General features: G+C 36.7%; 2 long non-coding RNA genes across 2 annotated transcripts in view; both read right to left on the bottom strand.

The window, feature by feature from the left end:
• Positions 1-21102, bottom strand: part of LOC134470360 (uncharacterized) — a 28999-nt gene extending 7897 nt beyond the window's left edge. Inside the window, exons 1-2 of the long non-coding RNA XR_010039210.1 lie at positions 19314-21102; positions 8975-9095 (exon numbers count right to left, since the gene is read on the bottom strand). This is a non-coding gene — a long non-coding RNA (uncharacterized LOC134470360). The remainder of the gene's footprint in view (positions 1-8974; positions 9096-19313) is intronic.
• LOC134470359 (uncharacterized) overlaps positions 1-24809 on the bottom strand; it is a 212953-nt gene that overhangs the window by 139929 nt on the left and 48215 nt on the right. The gene's annotated exons all lie outside the window — the stretch shown is intronic.

Genomic DNA, 24809 nt, shown 5'->3' with positions numbered 1-24809 from the left:
GATTCCCGGTACCAAAAAAGAAAAAGAAAGAAAGAAAGGATCATCTATTCTAAATTGACTTTTGAATAAGGTGTCAGATAGAGGTCTAGTTTCAGTCTTCTAATATGGACAGGAAGCTCTCCCAGGGCCACTCCTTAAAGAGCTTGTGTTTCCTCCAGTGCATGTTCGTGGCATCTTTGTCAAGGGGCAGCTTGCTGTGGTGGTGTAGGTTTCTTTCCGTGTCCTTTGCTCCCTCGGCCTACCTGTCTATTTTTATGCCAGCACCATAACTTTCGTAAAATCATTTGCCAACTTTTGGGGTTTAAGAAAAACAGTTATAGGTTTTAAATGCCCTTATTGCCTCGTGTTGTTAAACTTCCTTTACAAATCTGGAAACAAAAACTCTCTTGGTAGCTAAAACAAGCTCAGGCTTCTAGGAGAAGCCTTCTCTTCCCCAGTGTTCATGGTGGATAAGCACAGGAAGGAATGGGGGTGAGAGAGGAGAAGAGTGTCCCATGGGCAATGCAACTGGCCAGCTGCACTGAAAGGCAAGTCAACACTGAGTTTAAAAGTTAAAAGTTTGTTTTGGGCAATTTTACCAGACTAAGATTGGACCATGACTCGGCAACAAAGTCCAGTAGTGCCCTTTCACCCACTGTTTCATTTTCCATGGTTTTAGTCACTGGCTGTCAATTACAATTTAAGAAAAAAACACTAAATGGAAAATTTCATAACTAAAGAATTCATTTTAAATTGCACAGCACTCTGAGTCACCATGAATTCCCAGGCCATTCCTTCTAGCCTGCCCATTGGGAATTGTTCCTTTGTCCCCACATCCACACTGGCATGCTACCCACACATCTGTTACTCAGCAATCATCTCGGTTGTAGTTTGGTTGTGGAAGTATCAGAGTGTGTGTTACGATGCCTACGATGCTCACTTCACTTCCTCTCAGCACATAGGCATTGTCTCGTGTCACGTTATTATAGGAAGAAGCATGATTGTATCAAAACAAGATACTCTGAGAGAGATTCCATTCACATGACTTTACACTATATTGCTATAATTGTTCTGTTTTATTACTATTGTCACATTAACTGCTTCCTGTATCTCATTTATAAATTAAAATTTATTGTAGGTACAGATGTATAGGAAAAACAGACTGAGTAGAGTTTCATACCATCCATCTCTGGTTTCAGGTAACCCCTCTGGGTTTAGGGATATAGCCTATACAGATAAATGGAAACTACTACAGAGAAATATTTCAAGATTTAAGTGCTGTCCAAATGTCAAATGTTAGCAGTTACCTTAAAATCTCTAGCATGGTACTTACTTCCATCAAAATGTAAATTCTTTTCAGAGCATACTGTCATGGAGGATATCACTCTTGCACAAAAACAATGCTGACACTTTTCAACTAATTCTCTTAATCTTGAGCATATGATGAAGCAAATTTTGTACCAAGTCATTTCTCCCACCCTTAGTAAACACAAACTAATGATTTAGAGATTTTTGTGATGTTCTGTGAGCTAAAACATCACATGTGCATTTATATGGCTTCTTTATCTTTGCAACAATAAGTATCTTAGCGAGCTAAAGATAAGAAACTAACCATAAAAAACTGAAACAAAACAAAACTAAAGGAAAAGCTTCACGCAGACCTTCAAAAACTCTTCTGGATGAGAAAACATAATCACTTGTCAAATCTGATATGGAAGTTCTCTGAGTGAATCACACTCCCATTTCTACACTAAAAACACGTCACATGGAAGTGTTTGTGCTAGGACAGGAAGAGAACCTCTCGAAATAAACCTGGAGAGGTGCAGAACATTTCCTTCCGGATAGTGCATCTCCAAATTTATTTCTACCTGGGTTTTGTGTGTAGAGATAAGGCGACAGTTTTAACTCAGCAATGAGGCAACAAATGTGCTACCCTTAGTTACACAGAACCTCGTTGTTTTTTGTACTGAACTAAAATTAGAAATTTAGATATCACCGTATTTTCATAGATACTAAATACCAACTGCATGAAACACATATAGCATATTTTTTGGTGCTCTGTTCTCACCACTATGGATTACGTTTACCACTACTCGGCCAACCACTACTCTCCCCCACCCCACACCCCTACTTTTTTGCCCCTATTGGACAAAGAACCCTGAACTGAGGATGCTGGACACACAACTCTGGCCAAGTACAGAATCAGGATGCTCAGTCCTCTCTTCAGTTCAGCACAGCCTGAACCAAATGAACAACTGATGCTGGACAACACAGCCAGGTGAAGCCACAGGTGTGACTAATGCTTCAGACCTCCTTGCAGATGGTCTGAACTCCATTCCCTGTCCAAAATCTCCTACACCCTTGCCATCCTCTCTTGGAAACAGTTCTTCTTAGTTGCTTTTCCATAAGTACTCCTCTTTGAGCCTGTTTCTAGGGAAAATAACCTCAGAAACTCCAAACCATTCTTAAAACAATGCCATCTGCTTTCCCTATGCAACTATAACTATTGGTATATGCATATATGTACAGTTCAAAAACAGATTTTTCTCTGAATTCGCTTACCATAACTGAAATTCCCCAGTCTACTAAGCAACTTCCTTTTAATGCCTCTCCTTCAAAGAGAATATAAAACTAAATACTATCCTACCAGAAATGATGGTCAAATGTAAGATTAGAAGATATGAACCAGCTGAGATTTTTAAAATCATGTTTAGCTTTGTAGCAGTTTGAGGAACTCTTAACAAAATATTTTAGGCAAATTTCTTTCAAGTGACTTTTCAAAAATGTGATCCATCAATTATTCCTTTATGGCCCTTGAAAGAGACTTGGCTACTTTCCAGTTAATATAGAAGTTGTTCAGCTAATAGGATTTAATTCTGAGAGAGGACATGCTATGAAAATATTAGGAGAAAATTCATGATAAATCAGGAGCATTTTTTAAAAATGAGAAGTAAATGTTTTTTGACCTACTTCCAACTCATTAAAATTATTCTGAATTCAACCTGAATCCTTGTCTCAGAGCCTTAATAGCCTTTAGTTGGAAAATTAAATTAAGTTTCGAATTCAACTTGTAAAGGTCAAAAGGAACATACTTCTGATGACATAGGAAATTGTGTGCTAGTTCATCATCCATTGTTTAAGGCATTATTTGAAAATGATAGGGGAAAAACTTTCCATTCAAAAAAAAACCGTTTGTTTTTAGTTGGAAAATGCAACCATGTTCTTGTAGATTAACTTTATGTCCATACTTTCAAAAACTAGAGAACTATCCATATCTAATAAATAAACACATACGCAAGCAAAGGTAACTAGAGAACTTAAGGAACATATATCCCCCAAGGAAAACCCATAATCCATATCTATTTACTCATTCTATTAATATTTACTGAGTACCTAATATGTACCAAACACACAGATGGCCCCTCCTCTCAAGTACTTGGTCTAAAATTACTCTGTTTTTAAATTCCCATTGACTTCTTTGCAGTTTTTAACACTGTTATCTACTCCATTCCTCTTAAAATTATTTTCTCTCTAAAGTCAAAAGAGAGTCTAGCACTCTGAAATATTCATCCCACCTGACTCCTTCTGGTTTTTCTCACTTTCTTTGTGCTCCTGCCTTTTGCTTATCTCCAGGTCATAAGCTTCCCCAAGAGTCAGTTTATATCTGGCCATTGACCTGATTCCATCTAACCCTACAAACGCCTGACACAGTTAAACAGTTCCAGTCTGGACTAATTGTATGTGCACTAGATGCATATTCCAGCTGTCCAATTTGCTGCTCCCCCTGGATAACCTAGGTACCTCAAATTTGGGGTGTCCTCCTTCCTGCCACCAAAACACTAGCCCCATTAAATACAACACCTTCTAAGGATAAAGCCCAGATTGGAAACCCTGTTATGTGGATCACTTTAATAATCCTTCCCTGATGTTTTGGTTTTGGGCCTCTATTTCCCCAATTCTGGAGATCACAATTCAGGACACATCGCTGCAGAGTTAGCAATTGAAAGTCACACATAAAATATATTCTCACTTTAAAATCCTCATAGCTTTTTGTTAACTGTAGTATAAAGTTCAAAATTCTAGAGTGTGAGTCTTTTCCAATCTAATTTCAGCCTTCCTTTAGAGACCAGTTGCTATTCCATACCCAGAAGTGCTAGGTTATCATTATTCCCTAAAATCTCCAAAGCACACCAGGCATGGTAGTGCACGCCTATAATCCCATCACCCAAGGAGACTGAGACAGGAGGATTGCTGTGATTTCTAGGCCAGCCTGGGAGGCAAAGTAAGTTCAAGGCCAGCCTGACCTGCACAGTCATACCATCTCAAATAAATGAATAAATAAGTAAATAAATAAATAACCAACCAAGCGTCTGTTGTTTTTCCTCTTATAGTTCTTGGCCGAAAATACATCTACCACTTTGCATCTGACTCATCTATATAACTGAGGGCTTCTGGAAAATAAGTGGTCATTTATATTCATTTTTGTACCTTCAGAACATCGAATGTACTAGAATTCTCATGGATATTCAACTGATGTTGAATTTAAAACCTTTTACTGTGGGGTTCTCACTTTTCTTCTCTGTCTCACCTCTTGCCTCTCCTACAATGCAAACATTTTTCTAATGATACAAACTCTCATGATTGAACATATGTTCTTTCATGCTTAATCCTCTCCGGTAAATCCTATTCACTCTTTAAAAGTCAACGCAATCCAATCTGCGCTTAGTTGCATGTTCTCATTTGCTGTGTGAAGTTTTCCTATCTCTCCTTCTTTGATACAGCCATGTGGAACTGATTGTGCCCCCTCTGTCATTGCCTATTGGTTCATAATACAATTCTTAGCAGGTTAAATCATATATCCATGTATTCACACCTTTATCTCTGCTACTGAATCATGAGATTTTAATCTTATCTGATTATTATATGTCCAGCAACCAACATAACACCAGTGACCCACGACATGCTTAAAATTTGCAGTAAACCCAAAGATAAAACTAGACTAATTGATGCGTGGAATTCTCATAGCCCATGGTTTATAACCATGACTGACACTAAAATAGCATGAGGAACATTTAAAAATACTCATCCTCCTGCCCCATATTCTAATAGTCTCATCTCATTGGTCTGGAGAACACTGAGCCCCATCGCTCTAAATCGAGTTCCATGGGTGACGCTGCCTCTGGTGTGAATAGTAGAGGGCAGCACTGGAAGGGAGGAGTGAATGTCTGACTGTGGATGAATGCCAGCTTTAGCGATTAAGGTACTAACTTGCCCTGGGACCATACTTCTCACCATAGACTCTGCTTTCCAAGAGTCTGGAGAGATTTAAATGAATGGCATTTTCCATGATGATATAATACTATCCCAAGAGCTGGTTTTCAGAGTCAAGATATACAATACTAATTTCACCCCCATCTTCTCCTGTATCAAACTAGAACAAGTCTCCCTGTCTTCCAGTGAGTATGGCTTCAGTCTCTGAAATATCATTAGCACCAGCATGAATTCCCACCCCTCCCCTATCTTTGTTCCTCTGCTGCCATAGCAGTGATGGCCAAACCTTGCTTATTGGTCAGTCCTGCCTGTTTCTGAGTCGTTCAGACACTGCTGCAAACATTTCAGTAGCGTTAGCCCAGCACTTAACAATCTGGCAGCCGGAGCATCAAGTGCCAAAGGCATGCCTCCAAGACGCTCTCTGGACCACTGTGGTTCATGCTTGCCCAGAAGGTTGTCACTGTGCCTGCCCCATTTGCCTAGGAAAGACAGCCAGATCTTAGGAATTCTGAAATGATCCCTCTACCCTGTCTACCACTATCTAAGCTGTTTCACTACCGGTTATCCTATAGTGTCTCAGCATCAAACCCACCTTCTATCTTCTTGGTGATGCTAAGACTAGAACCCTAGAGATCCTGCTTTGTTGCCTTGAATGTTAGAGGGGGACTGCAGAGTTGGAGGAAGAAAAAGAACTTAGGAAAAGGAGAGTTGGAGGAAGAAAAAGAACTTAGGCAAGGATTCCTCCTTGCCATTGTACCCATTATTCTAGCCCTGACTCTAACAGCAATGTTTGCCTAGGTTACAGCCAACTATGTTAGTAACTTGACTCTCTGCGCCATTTTCACGGACTCATCCTCCATAACTACACATTCAGAAGCACTTGTGTTTATACCACCACTGGTGTAGTGTAGTCTCAGCTACGGATGACATAACTTGAATTTTACTTGCAAAATAAGGATGATATTAGCAGCATTTTCACTCAAGAGGAACAAATTTGACCAAGAGACTTGGAAAGATGATGAGGTTTGGGCTTGTGGTATCTTTGCATTTTCTAGTGATGTCACCTTCTTTCCATCTCTGTCACTTGCACTCGGCACAAACTGCAAAAGGTGGAAAAGTAAGATGTGGGTGTTACCATGGACTCGGCTCTCTCTAACTAAACAGTTATCCTTCACAGCATGGTTTCAAGAGCACGTGATATAAAACTCTCCCTCTTCTGTATACCTGTTGATTTTTTGATTCTTTCAAAGTCAACTGAATTTTTAAACAGCTAAATCTGCAAAGTATTGATATGCGTAAAAGACTATTCAAAGTGGTAGAACTAAATGTTTAACAATCTATACTTAACGTTTTACCTGCATTATTTTAATGAATCCTTGTAAAAAAATCTATGATGTAAATATATAACTACACCTATTGTTGCAGATGACAAAGTTGAAAGACCTAGAGGTAGTTTGTTGATATCATACAACTTGGAAGTGACAGAATCCAGATTCTGGGTGCAGGTCTACATCTCTCCATCAGTCCAGCATGTTAGTATTACACTCACTTTGCTTAAGAATGTATCCTTTACCTGAAAGAATATCTATAATTTGTTTTTACTAATGATGAGATGAGTAACTGATTGTTGTATAATAGCACAGGAAATCAATATATTTGAGTCTAGTTGATTCCAAAACTTTTATAATTTTAGAATATATGCTTTTCTGCATATTGTAGTTCTCAATATCTACATGTTATAGTTCCCAATTTATGAACTTAGAAAAGTTTCTTTATTAATCATCTTTCTGGATATAATGTATTTCCTTGTAGGAATTAAACCAGACATGGTAGGAATAATCCTAGACCAGTCCAAAAATATTTGGAGTTACTCATGCTATGCTTAGAAAACTGTTTAGTAATAAGGTTATGTGGAAACATCTGAGTTGCTTTTCCTTTTAATATTATACTGTTCAATGATTTTTAAACCTGTAGGATTCAGTGGGAGTGTGGGAAGCCCTACTTTCTGATGGGGGTCTTTTTGGAGGACACAATAGGAATAGGAGAGAACACAAATCAACTTGGCCCAAAAGCTTCTCCCCAAAGGAAAATATGACTCCATCATTATTTATCTGCTTTCTACAGAGAGAAGCCCAGAGCACACCCCCCCACAGGAGAAAGGAGGGAAGAAGGTGGGGGTCATGAACAGGGCAGATAAATTTAGGAACAGCCATGCTAACCGGCAGTGATGCAGAGGGAAAGGCATCAACTTAGGAGATAAAATAGTCTCCTCAGGGCCAGGCAGGTGACAGGTAGGAGACAGAAAGGAAATCTCTCTGAGTGACAGCATTTACTGGAAGCCAATATGACAGGACCAAATCCAGGAGTGAAAAAAGGGAGACTGTTTGGCTGTAACTCCATGACTGATTTAAAAAAAATAATAATAATAAATGAGCCATAGGCAAAAGATCTGCATTATTAGAGCTATTCTTTCCTCTATGTCTAGAACCACAGTTATCCTTGGGTTCTATTATTTCATTGTTTAGATAAGAATTTAAATAGATCTTGTTTCCTGGGAGAACTGCTTTGTTCAAAGACACTTTTAGCAAGATGCTACCACTAAGGAATGAATCTTGTTTAAATTAATCCTAAAGAGACTTTACATTTTTAGGCTCATTCATTGACTCATTCAATGAGTATTTCTCATTGCATGTGAACTACTGTCCTAGGTGCTAGAGGACATAGCCGACAAAAACATCTGCCTACTGTGAACTTGTTCTCTAGTTTTATTGTAGTTGGAAATTCATCTGCAAATAGTTAATGTCAAAAATATTTCCTTACATAAAGAAGTAATCTTAAACCTCAGGAGATATTTGTAGATAAATCAGATTATGGATACCACTCATAAAACTACAGTGGTGTAGAACTTTTCAGTAAAAAGACTTTTTAAGGAAAGGGCCAGGGAGGTGGCTCATCTGTAGTGCTTGCTTAGCATGTGAAAGCCACTGGGTTCAATCTTTAGAGCTGCAATAAAAAAATATAAATTCACAGATTTATCAATAAATTGTCTTCTTAAAGGGCTGCCAGACAAATGTGACTCACAGAATTTTTATTTTGCCTTACAGTTGTTGGCTTATGCATATTCAGATTATTTAAATCTGTTTGGAACACAGAGAGAAGACTAAGTAGATATATGATATGTAAGGTACACACGATGATAAGCAAAGTGTTTGATGTTTTTCCTGCTACTTTATAAACTTGCAGCTTTTTGAGCCAAAAGCTGAAATTGAACTCTGAGACTGTCCTTACAAAGAAATTTCTGTCATCAAATAGAATCCAAATATTATTCATTGAACATATATTAAGCGATTTCTCTGGGTCTGTTGGAAGTTTCTTAATTCAAAAGATAAAAACATGATACATAACTTTCTGCTGAGAACTGGAGAAAACTATGCAGTGGTTAGAAAAAAAAATACAATTCTCTGGAGAAGGATAAATGTCAAGATGTCAAAATCTTCCTCATACTGAATCCTATGGATCAAGTCTAGCCTCATTAAATAAATTGAAAGAGGATGTAAGTATGACTTCAACTTTAAAGACATGTTTTTTTTTCTCTCAAATGGATGACACAGGCCTTTGAAAAAGATAGCAAATAATAAAAATGTGAAAACATTAAAACAATGAAATGTAATATATAAAGAAGAGTGAAATTTAATAAAAGCTGATTCATTTCAAATTTACTTACCTGAAAATTGAGTTCATGGTAATCAGGATGAAAGATCTTCTAAGTCAATGTTTCTCAGACTTTAAAGAACATAGAAATCATCTAGCTATCCTGTTAAAATGCAGTTTCTGGTTCAGTAGTTCTGTAAGAGACCCCAAGATTCTGCGTTTATATCGAGCTTCTTGGTGATATTCATGTTCCTAATCCACTCTCATACTTTAAAGAGCAAGAAACTAAGTAAATCAGATAAGCTACATTGCAAGGAAACTATAAAACCAAATCAAAGATACTTTTTCAGTATCCTTAGTGTGGGGGGCACTCACTACATGACTATTTACAAATGAGTCTGTGTTGTTCATGAAAACAGGTTGTAGTAGGAGTTCTACTTGGCAACACGTTGTAAACAGCTAATTGGAGTTAAATCATCTAGTTAAAAATTTTAAAAGTGGTCTTTAAAATGATAGCTTGCTAATTTTTCATTGTGGTTTTACTTATCTGTATCTCCTTCATCTTAGTCAATGAACATGTAGGATTTGGAGAACTATAAGCAAAAAAGAATAATATCATCATCTATATCTAGTTCCTTTTGGGTTCCTTTGCCCAAGAGTTTTTGAGATCTCTTCATTTACATATTCATTTACTCAGAAAATCAGAAAAATAAGGAAAATCAATAAAGCAAAAATATAGAAAAATGATACAGAGTGCAAATCCTAAGATTTATTAGAAGAAAAACATAAAATATTCCTCTCCACCCTCCCTACCCTTGGCAAAATAAGCACCTAAGTTTTTGTAAATATTTTTTTTAAAAAATGGTTTTTGTAGTTTATTGTAACTTTTAATAAAAAACATTATTGTAAAACACTTATCATAAATAATAATACATGTGGTATCTTTATGGGTCACTACCATGGAGAGCAATTAGCTGAGATTATCCAAAAGCCTTTGATGTACCTTCATCCCTGTCACATTGCTGAAGCAAAGAATATTAAAAAGTAATGGTGATAGCACTTATTATAAACAGGAAATGATAAACATACATAAATTCTTCAAGGTATCTGTCTTTTTTCACCAACGACCTAGTTTCCTACGTGAACCCACAGTCCCTCCACCATAGGAAAACAGAGGACGGGAGGACAGAGATGGAGACAGTGGCAGGAACATCCAGCAAAATACATGAAATGTGACATAATAAAGTCCTGCAGAATACATAAAGGATGAGGGGTTGAGTAAAAAGGGTACAACTTTTAAAAATGCATTATTAAAAGCAAGAGGAAAGAGGAACAAGGAGATATTGAGGAGGTGGAAGAACTTCCAAAGCCTGTTTTAGTCATGCAAAAACAGTGTGCCTGGGAAAGGGGTACCCTGAGATCCAACGAATAGAAGTAAGACTAGTTCCACCCAAGACAGCAGAAGGAGTCCCAAGAACAAGAACACACCCAGATACAAAGGTTTTCCTCTGCAGAAACGTATAGATTACTCCACTTTTAGTCTCCTCACATTATACAGTCAAATAATAACGGATTTCCCTACATCTATTTCCCATGTGCATAAGCAAATTGACCTATAAGGAAAAAAATAAACCAATCTAACAAAATAAGCACTATGGTTAACTTCCTCATTATAAATTAATAAATTGGCACAGATGGAAAACAAAAGATTCAAGGAACAGTGGAAAATAAAAAGAGAACTCAGCCACAGTTTTGAGTTATTGTTCATGGCTATCACTAGATAATAGAAACCAAAATCTGCCAGTTACAAACTGTCCTTCCTAGACACACCCTCATACAGTGGGATCTAGGCTGAATACCAGATGATCGGGTCAATGGTCAAAAGAAATTTATTGGTTATAAGAGTTACAAGTCTTTGAATAGAGGGGGAAAAAGCACATGGAAGTCAAAACTGAGGAGGCAAAGAAAATTGAGGTTCAAGAAAATAAAATATCACATAAAATAGGCTGCAAATATGACATCACTCTCCATTCCATGCAACTATTCTGCCATCGTGGATGGTATTTTTTTTCTTTGTGTCCCATAAATCCAAGCTATGCTGGAACAGCACAGGAGACCAGTGTAAAACAGAGGGATAATTCAATAATTTTCATAATTGCCTTAGTAAGTAACAATGGTCCAAGCCCCTGGCTATATTTGGATGGGTGGGGCCATTCTCAAATACCAGAGAAAAGAAGCATTCTAGGTTGCTAGAGTTTGCTGGGGTTAGGCTCTTCTGTGAAGCGGACCTTCCTAGAACTATAGTGGAAGCAAAAAGCTTGCAAGCTCATGGCCAATGCTTACTTCAGATACATTACAGTTCCTGACTGCCCTATCTTCAGTAGGGCATGTTTTAGGCTGACATCCTAAAAGAAGGAAAAGCAATACAGAATTAATTCAGCCCTTCACAAGTGAGAACTAGTGAAATGTTTCTGTTTCTATTTCTTTCAGCATGACTTCCTGCTCAGTTGAAATTCCTACCTAAAGACAGCAGTTCCTATTCACCTTTTACCTCTCATGAATGGTACAATCTTCTGCTTTGACTGATCTCTGTACCTTTTGTGAGTGAATAATGATCTATTGGTGGACTAAAATCATGGGTCCTGAAAAAGACATTATCTGGAAGTACACTAAGATAAAATACTCATGTGAGCACAATGTTCTTACACACCCAACTATTTATGTCCTTAATACCAAGATGTCTTGTACTAAAAGCTACATTTGATGTCCCCAACAAGCACAAGTGACAAAGTCAACCACAAGACCCACACCAACATCTCAAGTGAACCGGTGCAGAAAGAAATGGGAACTCTGTTCTCAGCGTTTCTCCTAAGCAAGTAAGTGAAGACAGGAAAATTTTTCTTTGGGATTTTCCCATCTCACTCATTTTGGGTTCTTCTTGTCATGCTGTCCTATGACTCCAGTACATTCTAACACCCCATCCTTCTTCATGTGTCCCAGTGACCCAAGAGCACTCATACTGTTCAAGTATTTCAATTAGGGTAGGACTTCCTCAGGGAAGGTCCCAGCTATAGAAAGGCCAGGGGATAAAAGCAAGCTTTGAAATCATGATAACTGTACACAAAGAAACTTCTTGTGAATCAGACTGTCATGCTTTCAATGTAACAATGCCATCAGAAGTCAGAATAGTGTGCCCCGTAGACAGCTGGTCACTTGTTAGAAGATAGTTGGTAGATTTCTGGGTACTGGTTGTTTTCTATTACCTGACCCACGGCTTGTTCTAAGGATGCATTCAGTTTCAGAAAACTCATGAGACTCCACTCTTACAATAATGTGCCCTTGGGTGTACACAGACTACATCAATGAAATATATTAAAATAAAATGATGCTGGCAATGACACCACAAAAGACGACAGAGGGATTCAGGAAAAATCAAAAACTAGATAATATTATTTGGATATTTTAAGAAACATTAGAATGTCATCTAACAAGACTCTCAACACAAAACCCTTGCAAATATTTTTACACAGTTCGTTCCCATTGGGAAGTATTTTTTTTTAAAGGCATTCACCAGCCCCAAGTGAGTTTCACAGTCTGGGGTCTGTAAGATCCCAGCAGCAAAGAGCAGGACATTGTGTCTAGCACAGTCCTGAGAAGAGAGGGAGCACAGCTGTGTCAGATCATCCAAGCTGGGCCTTTGGTTGACTGGTTATTCAACCATTTCCTCTTGTTCAGAGTCTTACCCTTAGAAAGCATCCCTAGACAGGCAACTGCAATTACATTCATTGCTCCAGCTTAAAAATGTTCTCACTTTGCACAATTTTTTGTGGAGTTCTAAGCTTCTTCAGAGGAATAATCCTTTCTAAGATAAAAAGAATGTTGGTCACTATCACATAGTAGCAGGTATTTTACTATTATTTAGTAAAAATGTTTGCACTATCAATGTTTTCAGTGAGTTATATGTTTTATATTAATCTTATATCCATGACACTGAGCATACTTTATAATACCTGTCAATTTAATGGGATTTGATAACACCAGAAAACAATCACAAATCACTCAAAGGGAAAAAGCTCTGTTAACAACTGCAGCAGGACAAACAATAAAATATCCTTTTAAATATTTACATATATATATATCTGATTTCAAAATTCGCTGATAATATGTATATTTTCTAAAATCAAAGTCTTTTTTCTATCAAATTCTTTGTAGTTTTTATAAACTGAATTCATTTTGTTTTTCCTTAATCTGCTCCAATATGGAAACAGTACATCTTTCATATTTCATACAGACATCTCGAATATGAATTTTCCATTCAAAGAAACCTTGTGCCTTCCCTTTTGGGAGCTTATCTCAGCTTCTAGTTTGTGCCATTGTTTGTAATACACCTAAAACATTCTGTGTTGTTAATCAGTCAGTTCCTCAGCAATCATGAGGAAAACAGTTGTGGAAACTTGGTGTCTCACATTTAGGCATGCCTCAGTTCCTATTTTCTCATACTTCACTCTTCAACAACTGAGAAGGAGGAAAACATAAGCTACTCTCCCAGAGCAACCTTGGAAAAATATTTACGGTATCAACATTAGTTTTAAATCAGTTGTTAAAATGATTCCTAGATGTAAGCTGAAGTCATTCACATTTGTAGAAGAAAAAGGCAGTAAATAATAATCTTCAGTTTTCTGAGGTTTTCTCCTTGTTTTTACCTCAGTTACTAAACTAACCAGCTAAAATTACCTCACTTAACTTCCTCACACAGAACATTACTTGCCTGAGTCACCGGATGCTCATGAAACAAAGCCAGGTTAGCAGTGCAAAGAAAAAGACAAAATCTGCAACATTCACATCAGGAGAACAGAGAGAGAAGAAAGAGAAAAGAGAAGACCCTAGAAAGCATACAAAATGCATGAGGAAAAGAGTCCATAGCATGTTATTCATACACAAGTTTATTTAATGCTTAGTAATCTCTAGCCCAAAATTTGTGTTCTCCTCACCCTTCCAGCGGTCATGGCACCATACTGTAATTGTGAATGAGTATTCGTAATATCAAATATCGATTTTCCCTTTTGTGTTAAACCGTATCAGCTAGTTTGAATTATAAAAGGAAAAGTATACTTTTATCTTTTCTCCACATGACACAGTAGTTCTCAACCGGGGATGATGTTGTCTTTCACGAGACAGTAGACAATGTAATAAGACATTTTTGGTTGTCCCATCTTAAGAAAGGGAGACTTGCTACTGGTATTCATTGGGTAGAGATTTTTCTTAAATATCCTTCAAGGTACAAAAAAATATCTGGTTTTGGTGATTATAACCTGGGACAGATAGCCTCTGAAAAGAAGAATTTGGGATATCATAACACTCCACGTAAGAAATAGCTACAAGGGATTTACAGGGTGCCCAGAAACACTTAGGAAAAGTACTGAAAGTACTTTTCAGTGGACAAAGGCTCCATCTCAATGCATAAAGAAGTCTTCTCTAAGTGTACAGAAAATCCCTCCCACAACATGCACCAGTACACTTCAGTTTCTTAGTTTCCTAGGTAATAGTTCCTGTTCCAGTTCCTGTTGCTTCTGTCTCTCAGAAACAACTGGTTACTGTGACACATAGCTGGTCATTATAATGCACATTGTATAAAACAATCCCAACTGACAAGCCATTCTGCCTCTGTACTTCCGGCTTGCTCATCACATGTAAGCTCTAGTATACCAGAGATGGGTCCTGATATTTTGGGAATGATCTCGATCAGTGCCCGTCCACATAAAATAAATCTGCCTTCAAATCCTGGGTGTTGTTTTGGTGATTCTACTTGCCATTGCATCAGCAGAAAATTAGAAATGTTGCTGAGACACTGAAAATGGCTTATTCAAATTAAAGAGAGCTAGTCAGTGTGGTGCATACCTGCAATCCCAGCTACTTAAGAAGCTAAAACAGAAAAGAAAGTTGAAGGGCAGTTTGGTCAACTTAAGTCTTGACTCCCTATAAAAAGTTAAAAAAACAAGTAAACAAAGGACTTGGGGTATAGCTCAGTAGTAGTGCACTTGCCCTAGGAACACACACACACACACATACATACACACTATAAAAACTCCAAAGACCTTCTGAAAAACTAGGGAAAGATTTCCTATGAGGTAGACTGTAAGAGTTAAAAATGATCCCTCCATCTTCACCAAAAAAAACCTCTAGGACTTTGTAGCAGGCAGGAGCTACAGTGGTAGAGGGAGCCAACACTGCAGGCCTTGAGCCTTCCCAGCTGCTACCTAACCTCACAGTAACTAGCCAGAGTCTTTTCTGACCACAAATCCTCATCTTCAGGAAAGGAAAGCAGAACCACAAATCCATCATTGGTTGAAGTTAGGCTCAGAAATTTGGTAGTAGCTCAAGTTAACTAAAATACCAGCCGTGGAACAACCCACAGCACCTACAAGATGAGCCCATGAACCAGTAGACCATAAACCATGGCTGTTTCAGCACTGAGTCACCCCAAAAAATTGAATACATTTATTGTCAGAAAAGTGTGGGCTGCCAAAACTATCTTAAAGTTATTTGAAACTGAATAAAGAATTTGCACAGAGTGGTGTACAAAGAACTGTGTTTTATGGATCATTATAACGTGTTCTTATGGAAACTCATTTTTCAAACACATCTTTGGTTTAGCAGATAGGCATTTATTTTTGACAGATGTTGCCAGCATTTATAATACAAAACATTTCTGAAAATTGTCTTAAAATAATCTTCATGAAAATAAAATGTAAGCTTTTGTATTCGGATAGAAAATATTTAATGTCAGTGAGATATTCACTAAATAAGCAGGTAAAAATGAAAAATATGTATGTGTGTGAGTATGTATACGTGTGTATATATGTGTGTACATATCTGTATGTATATATATATATATATATATATATATATATTTATTAAGTGCTGTCAAATAAAGCAAATAGAGAACTTCAAAATTCTGTGCCTCATACTCTTCTCCAAAGAAAATATAGTGTCAGTTCACATTCTAAGACCAAATGTTCTAAACTGTTTATGGTCAGCCACATCATAGTTTACGGTCACCATCATACACCTAGCATTGTGGGGCTCAAGGTCCAATTGGATGAAATTTGTACCTGTCTTACTTATAGTTTCATAAATAATCAGAAGGATCCCACACAGTGTCCTGCATTTCTCCAGCCCACAGCCATGAGTATGAGACCTCAGCTGGAAAGAAGAAATGGCTGAAGAAGATAGACTGCCCTCAGAAGACATAGAGCTCACTAGAAATGGGACAAATGGAACAAAGAAGGAAAGGCAAAGATACTCTTTGTTGAGAGCAAAGGTAAGCCAATGAACCTTCCTAGAAAGGCTCTTATAGATGGTCACTGAAGGATGGAATCCATCAAAGAGGATGCAGAAATTTCCTATCGGGGATCTGAACTCTATAGTTAAGTCACAGGAAGTTAGATATCTTATATATAATTTTCTCATAAGTACACATATAGTATGTATATGCACATATCTATGTGTACATATGAATATGTTTGTATATACATTAAAAGTCATTTACAACTGTCTCCCTACATATAAATATATATGCACACATGCACTTACCTATGTACCCATTCAGAGATGTGTATACACCTGCACATAGGTACATGAACACATAAAGTCACTGCTTCCCCCTCAACTTATGATAGGATTATTACATTCTCATGATCTTACATTCTGACATCATAAATTGGAAATAACATCAGTCAAAACACATCGAATACCCTTAAGCTCCTAAACACCACAGCATAGCAGCAGAACACCGCAAGGTATCTGTTGTTCTTCCCCGTCATGATTCTGTGGCTGAGGAGGGGCTGTGGCTCACAGCTGCTCCCCAACATCACTAGGCACTTCTGTACCCCATGTCGCTAGCTTGGGAAAAGATCAAAATTCAAAACTCAAAACGCAATCTCTACTGAATTTGCATTGCTTTGGTATCATTGTACAGTAAAAATAAAAAAATTTGAATCCAACATTATAAGTCAGAGATTGTAGATGCACTGAAATCCTTAGAACTCAAGTTCATAGGAGAGCTCTTTGAGAAAGAAGCTTCAGGTCATGGTCTTACCAACAGCTGCTTCTCTAATCAGATTCACAGCAAAGAACAATTTGGCTAAGATGTAAGGACTCTGCCTTGGAGCTATATATTTGCTACCTGAAATCTTGCAAAGTTGTCCAAGGTTTCTAAGCATGCTGGTATTCTTTGGGTAAGTGACAAAACAAGCAGAGACTGGCCTATCATCATGTATTTTTACTTTTCTATATTCTGTTCTTAGTGATAAAAGTAGAAAAGGATTTAGGAGATGCCATGTTAACATTTGCATTAATTCACACTTTCTTTGGAAGTTTAATCCTACCAGTCAGGAAATGCAAAATTTAAGGTTCTTCCATTTATGTAAATTTGCATGCCTTTAATTGGCTGCATTTATAATTACTAAGGAGCAACTATTACTTTGTTGTCACATTTTTACAAAATAGCAAGTTAAATCTCACTGTAGCATCTAATTGGAGTGCCATTCATCAATTTTAAACTCAAACTGCGTTGCTGAATGTAAAACATTGTTTGAAGGACATGCATGCCCAATGAATGTGCAACTTACAATTCTAAATGAAGTCATAGAGCAATTGGAGAAAGCATACTGGCAAGCCAAAAACCTACAGTTTTTATAAGTGCACGAATGTAGCCTTGAATTTATCCACATCCCTGACTTCTCCATCTCACTGTTTCCCCCTCCTTTGGGAATCTCAATCGTTATTACCTCTCCCAGAGAAGTACCAAGGGCAAAAGGAAAGGCATGAATTTCAATTGTCCTGTTGCTTTTTAGTAGACCCTTCAAAGGACTTGTTGGAGAAAAAGTCAAATTTAGAGGCTAAAATGAGGTTTGAAGAATATTTAGATTTCATTTATTTGTGCTCTTACATGCTTGCTACCCCATTAGAACTTATAATTGAAAGTGTGGTTTATTTATCATAGCACGCCAAGCAAAGGCTGTCATTTTAAGTCAAGAGCACAAAAAAGGAGCAGGATTTTAAATGCTGCAAGAGGGACAATTACAGAAGTAAACAAGATTACTTCAAGGATGACAAAAGAAGCTGTAGACTCTTCTCTGAAACTTTTCTAAGAATCAAGTAAACACCTTTTCACTGCTTAGACAAAGGGAAATCAACCTGCAGTTTCTTAAGAACCTTTGCTCTATAGCTTTACATTAGCTTACCTTTTAAATGTCTAATCTATGAATTATTTCCAAAATGGGAAAATGCAGTAGTTCTTCATTTGCTGCAACCTTAAAGTCCCCAGTCTTCCTCAAACTATGATTACAAGATTTGGTTGCATTGCCACCAAAATCCAATTCCAAACAATCCTACTCCCCACATTCCCAGAGCAGTAATAGTAATGTCAATAGACATAGACAAATTATGAATAATCCTAGGTTAGCTGATTCTGGTGCATGAATCAGACAGATCATGCATCTCTCTCCATAAGAGGTCACTTTCTGAGACCCTGACCTATCAACTTTGACCTGCACTGGGCTCCTTTGCCAGGAACAACTAGAACCTAAACATCCTACAGAAACACCCGAACCTCCAGGCCATGATCAGTTTTGCACAGCTTGTAAGGAAGTGTTATATGTGTTAACATAGAGTTTAGTACTTTCTTGAGATATAAAGAAAGATATCAAACCCAAGTGCAAACCAAATCTGAAAAGAACTGCTTGGGTGCCAAGCTCTAATTGCTGATGTAGCTTTAGAGATTAGGTTCTATGAATCCCACTGCAGTTATAGACCGAGAACGGTTGTATCCCTGCCCCACAAGCCTATTCTTTGACTCAAACTGCATAAGCAAATTGAGGTTATGTCCATGGGGTACTAATGTTTAGTTTTAACACTCACTTGTGTCTCACAAGGTCTCGTATGCTGTTTGGGCACATGGTAAGCCATGTCTATAAATAGCCAGCATCTACATTTCCTGGGGGAAATTATAGGGGTTCAATTCAATATTCCTAACTAAGCAAACATTTATTGAAAACCTGTTGCTGGGACCCATTGCCTGTGCACACAGCGAGTTCCTTTTGTGCTTCACTAGAGGAAATGCAAGGTCCTTATGAGAACACTAGGAGACTGCTCCAGTTTGGGGAATCAGGAAGTTTTCTAGGTGAAAATGGCATTGAAATGGAGACCTGAAGGGAGATCAGGAAGTTCGGTAGAAATGAAAAATGAGAGTATTTCAGGAAATGGAAATAGTTTGGGCAGAGGCTTTCCCATGCAGACGAACACATGACTCTTCAGGAATTTCATGTGACCGAGGATGGCTAGGGAGGGAAGCAGCCCAGCACAGCAAGGGAGATAAGCTGGGGCCAGCTATGGAAGGAACCCACACTCACCTAAAGGTCTACAGCAACTCATCGACTGCTTTTAACCAGAGGAGTGATGTGATCCACTTTGTACACCAGATAGGTAATTCTCCATGCTCCTTGTAGAGAAGTGAGGCTGGAGCCCTTGGTAGAGGTACAGCAAGAGTACAAAAACAAAAGAAAATTTAAAAGGGCTTGATGAATGATCTACAGTCCCAATCCAAGGTACAATGACCCCAATCCCTTATTATTACTAGAATAGTGATGGTGATCCATTCTGTGATCCATTCTTTAAGCCCAGAGAGATCACTCCAGCAAATGTTCATTCTTAGATCATCTGTTCTTCATTTCGTGATATATGTTATAAACAACAAGCTCACTTCAGCTCTTGCATGGCTCAGTGCTTTAAATTTATACAAAAGTTTTTAAATCCTACAAAAGTTGATTGCATCCCCACTAAAATCCAAGGTACAATGACCCCAATCCCTTATTATTACTGGAATAGTGATGGTGATCCATTCTGTGTATACACTCTCTCTCTCTCTCTCTCTGTCTCTCACACACACACACACACACACACACACACACACACACGTTTATAACAGATCCTTACATCACTATCAGATGTGGTTTTAAAAGAATAAAATAATTCCCTGAAGGAGGTAAATTTTCAGAGCTGGATCAGGGAAAGTCTGTTCAGGACTAATAGCACAAATAAATTCGAGGACACACAAAACTGCAACAACCAAACCTGTTAAAATCAAAGTACTAGAGATGTTTGAGTAAAAGCATGGGGCTTGTGAGGAACTTTGGTGCCCGGTGAGGCTACAAGAGTAATTTGAAATGGCATCAGAGAAAATCTCACACTGCACATTAGTTTTATTCTCATAGCATTACATGCTTTTGGAAGGGTCCCGACACACCACGTTTTCAAAAGAGTGAAGTAGATGTTATTTTGCTTGTGTAGACTGAGCTGTGAGACTTTCAGTGACAGAGATCATCTCTCTACTATTTGAATTTGAATATTCTGGACTTTACACAGCATTCATTGGCAGGTACACAAATTCATTTATTGTTTATATAGACTGGTAGATGGAAGAATGAATGGGTAGAAAGATAAAGAAACAGATAAATCTTTACACCGGTGATAAATGATCTTCAGGTGACATAATTGATTGAGGAGGTAAAAACCTAAGAATTCTGTAAAATAGGCAATACGATCCTCATCAGAGGAGGCAATAAGACCCTGCAGGAGTTAATGGAAAAAAATAATCTCCCATCTCTTCACCGAGGAGCTCTCCATTTGGGATCCAATGATTTTTGGAGCTGTATTTTCCAAAAATCTGCCATATGACTTCTCCATTGATGCACTGTTTTTTTCAAGGAGATCTTCAAAATCTTTTACAATGGATTCCCATTTTCCCTGAGGATTTAGATAGGGGATTTCCCTTTCTTGGAATCATGTACAAAACCTTGGAGACAGAAATGCAAGTGTATTTTACTGCCACATACTCTTCCAGAAATCAACACCCCTTCTCACACCTAAAATAAAACTCTTAGAGCCAGTTCCTTAATTAGAAAGAAGAAGTTGTTTTCTTTGATTAATTGCACACTGCAGAAAAAAAGACTATGTAGGAGGTAATAATTTATGGTAGCAATTTGAGGTGATTTTGTCATAAACTTTCCATAGTTTCATATTGTAGATTTTGGCAAACATCAAATTTTGACAAAACGGGAGGGGGCTGGAGGAAGTAAAATAAATATTTAAGCCCAGAGAGATCACTCCAGCAAATGTTCATTCTTAGATCATCTGTTCTTCATTTCGTGATATATGTTATAAACAACAAGCTCACTTCAGCTCTTGCATGGCTCAGTGCTTTAAATTCATATATATATATATATATATATATATATATATATATATAATTTGTTGCATTGTTGTTTGCATTTACAGACAACACCGCTAATGGAGTTGTTTTGTTTGCCGTACACGTGGATAAGGTTAAAAATCTCAAAGGGAAACTAACAACACTTTCCCATAAGAGGACTCCTATTTTTGTAGCTCTAGAAACCATTTTAGAACAAATTGTTTCTTATGACTGTCTCTTTCTTTGCTCAATGGGTTACTGATGCCTTTGCTCTAAAAGTGCTACATCAATTTACGGACTGCCAAGTAGGTCTTTTGGTGACAGAGATAACCAGAATATCTTAACAATATAAGGTTTTAAATTGAATTTCAGGATGTCAAGTTAACATTTCTTTTCTGGAACCTGTTCCTGTTTTCCACACAGTCACACTAAAGTTTTTCTTTCTTTTAGTATGGAAGAATATACAGTGTCAGGAAGGATGATAAATACTAATCTATGGTTAAATTTGAAAGTTCATGAAAAAGCAAACAAATAAACCCAAAACGCACACACAATATGATATATTTTCCAAAATGCTACAGTATGCAAACAACTGAACTACTTTTTATTGCAGTCAGATTATGAGATCCACTTTCTGGAGAATTTTAATTATACAATACAGTCCATTAACTGTCTGCAAAATATTTTACACTAAATTTTTAAAACTTACTTCTCTTCCATTACTACAACTTTGTACATGTTTAGTAGCAATTTTGCATTTATCCCTACTCCCAATCCCTGAAAACTACATCCCACTCACTCCTTCTATGACTTTAGTTTTTTAAAATATCTCATGTAAATGGAATCATACAATTTGTGTTCTTCTATGGCTGGCTGATTTCACTTAGCATAATATTGTCAAGATTTATCCATGTTGTCACATATAATAATATTTCTTTTGAAATTTGAATCGTATGTCATTGCTTAAATACCACATTTCTTTCACCCATTCACCCTTAACCTAAATATCTACAGAATAATGTAGCAATGACACAGTCAGACATCTCTTCTAGATCCTGATTTCCATTCATTTGAATACATATCCAGAAGGAAGATTGCTGGAACCTGAGACATTTCTGTTTTTAATGTTGTGAAGAAGCTCCACATATTCCAATAGTTACAACACTTGACATTTCTACTACCAGTGAAAAAGAGTTCCTGTTCCTCCACTGCCTCACCAACACTTATTCTATTTTCATTTTTGAAGCAGCAATTCTAACAGGAGTGAGGTGAATTTCATTGTGAATTCGAACATCTTTTCATATAACTGTTGACTTCTTTGAGTAAATGTCTTTTCTACTCTTTTTGACCATTTTTAAACGGAACTTTTTGCTGTGATATGTAGGAATTTACTTTGTATAGCAATGTCTTAACAACTATATGCTTTGCCAATTTTATCTCTAATTATGAATTTGCCTTTTCACTCTGTTGATAATTCCCTCTGCCGTTAGGAAGTTATTATTTTAATCAAGTCACCTGACTATTTTTTTATTTTCTTGCCTATGATTTTGGTATCATAGCCAATATATTATTTCTGAGACCATTTTCATGATGCTTTCCTCCTGTTTTATCCTCTTAAGATAAGACAATTTCAAGTCTTATCTTTAAATCTGTAGATCATTTTTACTTGTTTTTTTTTTTTTAATTTTTGTGATGTATGACAAGGGTTCCCTTTCAAGCATGTGGATATTGTTTTCCACATCAATTTATTTTCTGTTTTTGAATCTTTCTCAGTGGACTGTTCAGGTAAAGTTGATTTCTAAGCTATTTGGATCTATTAGTCAATTTTGGCATTTTGCCAATGTCATACTGTCTTAACTACCACAGTTTTGCAAGATATTTTGAAATTCTGGTTATTTTACCTGTAGAACACTTTGTGTGTCTATATTAATTTTATTATTGTTTTCCATTTATGTGAAAAAATATAACTTGGATTTTCATAGAAATTACATTTAATGTGTGTCTTGTTTTAAACAGTATAAATATTTTAACAATATAAAGTCCCCAAATCCATGAATACAGAATGTCTTTATTTATATCGTCAGTATCTTCCATTATCATATCTTTTCTCTCTACAATTCTTTCACCTGTTTAAACTGTATTTGAAAATATTTCATTCATTTTTATGCTACTGTAAATGGGATTGTTTTCTTAATTTCCTTGTCAGGGAATATGTTGTTAATGTATACAAATGCAACTGATATTTCTATATACCAATTCTATATTCTGTAATTGCTTAATTTTTCTCACCAATTTTAACAGTTTTTGTTTGTGTTTGTCTTTTAGTTTAAGAGTTTTGTTTTTTGTGGAATCATTAGGGTTTTATACAAGCGAGATCATTAATCTGCAAATAGAGATAATTGTGTTTCTGTTCTCTTCAAGTTCCTACTTTCATTTTTCTTTCCTAATCAGAGAGGACTTCCAATATCACACACATAGAAGGGATGAGAGGGGGGCTGACTTGCCTTACTCCTACCTTACAGGAAAAGCTTTCCAGTTTTCATCCTGCACACCATGTAAATTAGCACCCTTTCACATATGGCCTTTATAATATTGAAATAATTCCTTTCTGGTTCTACTGGGTGGAGAGTTTTTGGCATAAAATGGTGTTGAATGTTGTCAAATACTTTTTTCTCCATCTACTGAGGTTATCATATATTTTTTAGTTTTCTCTTTAGTGTGGTAAAATATATTGATTTTTATATGTTGAGTCATCTTTGTAACTCAGGGATAAATCCCACTTCTTCATGATCTATGATTTTTATAGTGTGCTATTGAATTTACTATGCCAGTCTTTGACTGAGAATTTTTGCATCTATGTTTATCAGACAGACCAGCTTATGAAGTTTTTTTGTTTGTTTGTTTGTTTGTTTGTTTTGTAGTATCTTTGTTTGGTTTTGGTACCTGGATAGTGTCGGTTTTATATAATATGTTTGGAGTTATTTTTTCCTCTTCCACTTGAAAGAGTTTAAGAAAGAGTGGTATTCATTGTTCTTTAAAAGTCTGGTAGAATACACAAAGCCAAAATCAGTAGATTTGTTTTATTATTGATGCTGGAGTTTTGGACCCTTTGTTACTTATTGGTCTCTTCAAATTCTCTACCATTTTCAGTTTAGTCTTCATAGGCTGTATATTTTTATGATTTCTAGATTGTATAATTTATTGACATATATAGTTAATAGTTACATATTTTAATTCTTCTATTTCTGTGGCATCCCTTGTACTGTTTCTTTCATGTCTGGTTTTATTCTTTGAGCCTTCACTCTCCTTTTGATGGTCTAGCTAACACTGTGAATGTTATCTTTTCATATACCAACTGTTAGTTTTATTGATGTTTTCATTATTTTTCTGTTTTCTCTGTTATTTTAACTATGAACTTTATTTTTTTCCATTTTTCTGATAATTTTGTCCATGGGTTTCACTCGTATTTCTAGTTCCTTGAGATATAAAGTTAGGTAGTTTATTAGGTATAATTTTTAAGGAGGTATTTATCATTACAAACTTCTCCCTCATTATTTCCTTTACTACACCCAAAAGGTTTGCTGTGCTGTGTTTTCATTTTGATTTGTCTAAAGATGTTTTCTAATTGTACTTTCAATTTCTTTATCAATGCATTAGT

Source organism: Cavia porcellus, unplaced genomic scaffold (genome assembly GCF_034190915.1).
Source record: "Cavia porcellus strain 051 isolate PalLab524CR breed Dunkin Hartley unplaced genomic scaffold, mCavPor4.1 scaffold_14, whole genome shotgun sequence".
Classification (NCBI taxonomy): domain Eukaryota; kingdom Metazoa; phylum Chordata; class Mammalia; order Rodentia; family Caviidae; genus Cavia; species Cavia porcellus.
The sequence above is the reverse complement of the archived record's forward strand: the minus strand, read 5'-3'. Positions and strand labels throughout refer to the sequence as shown.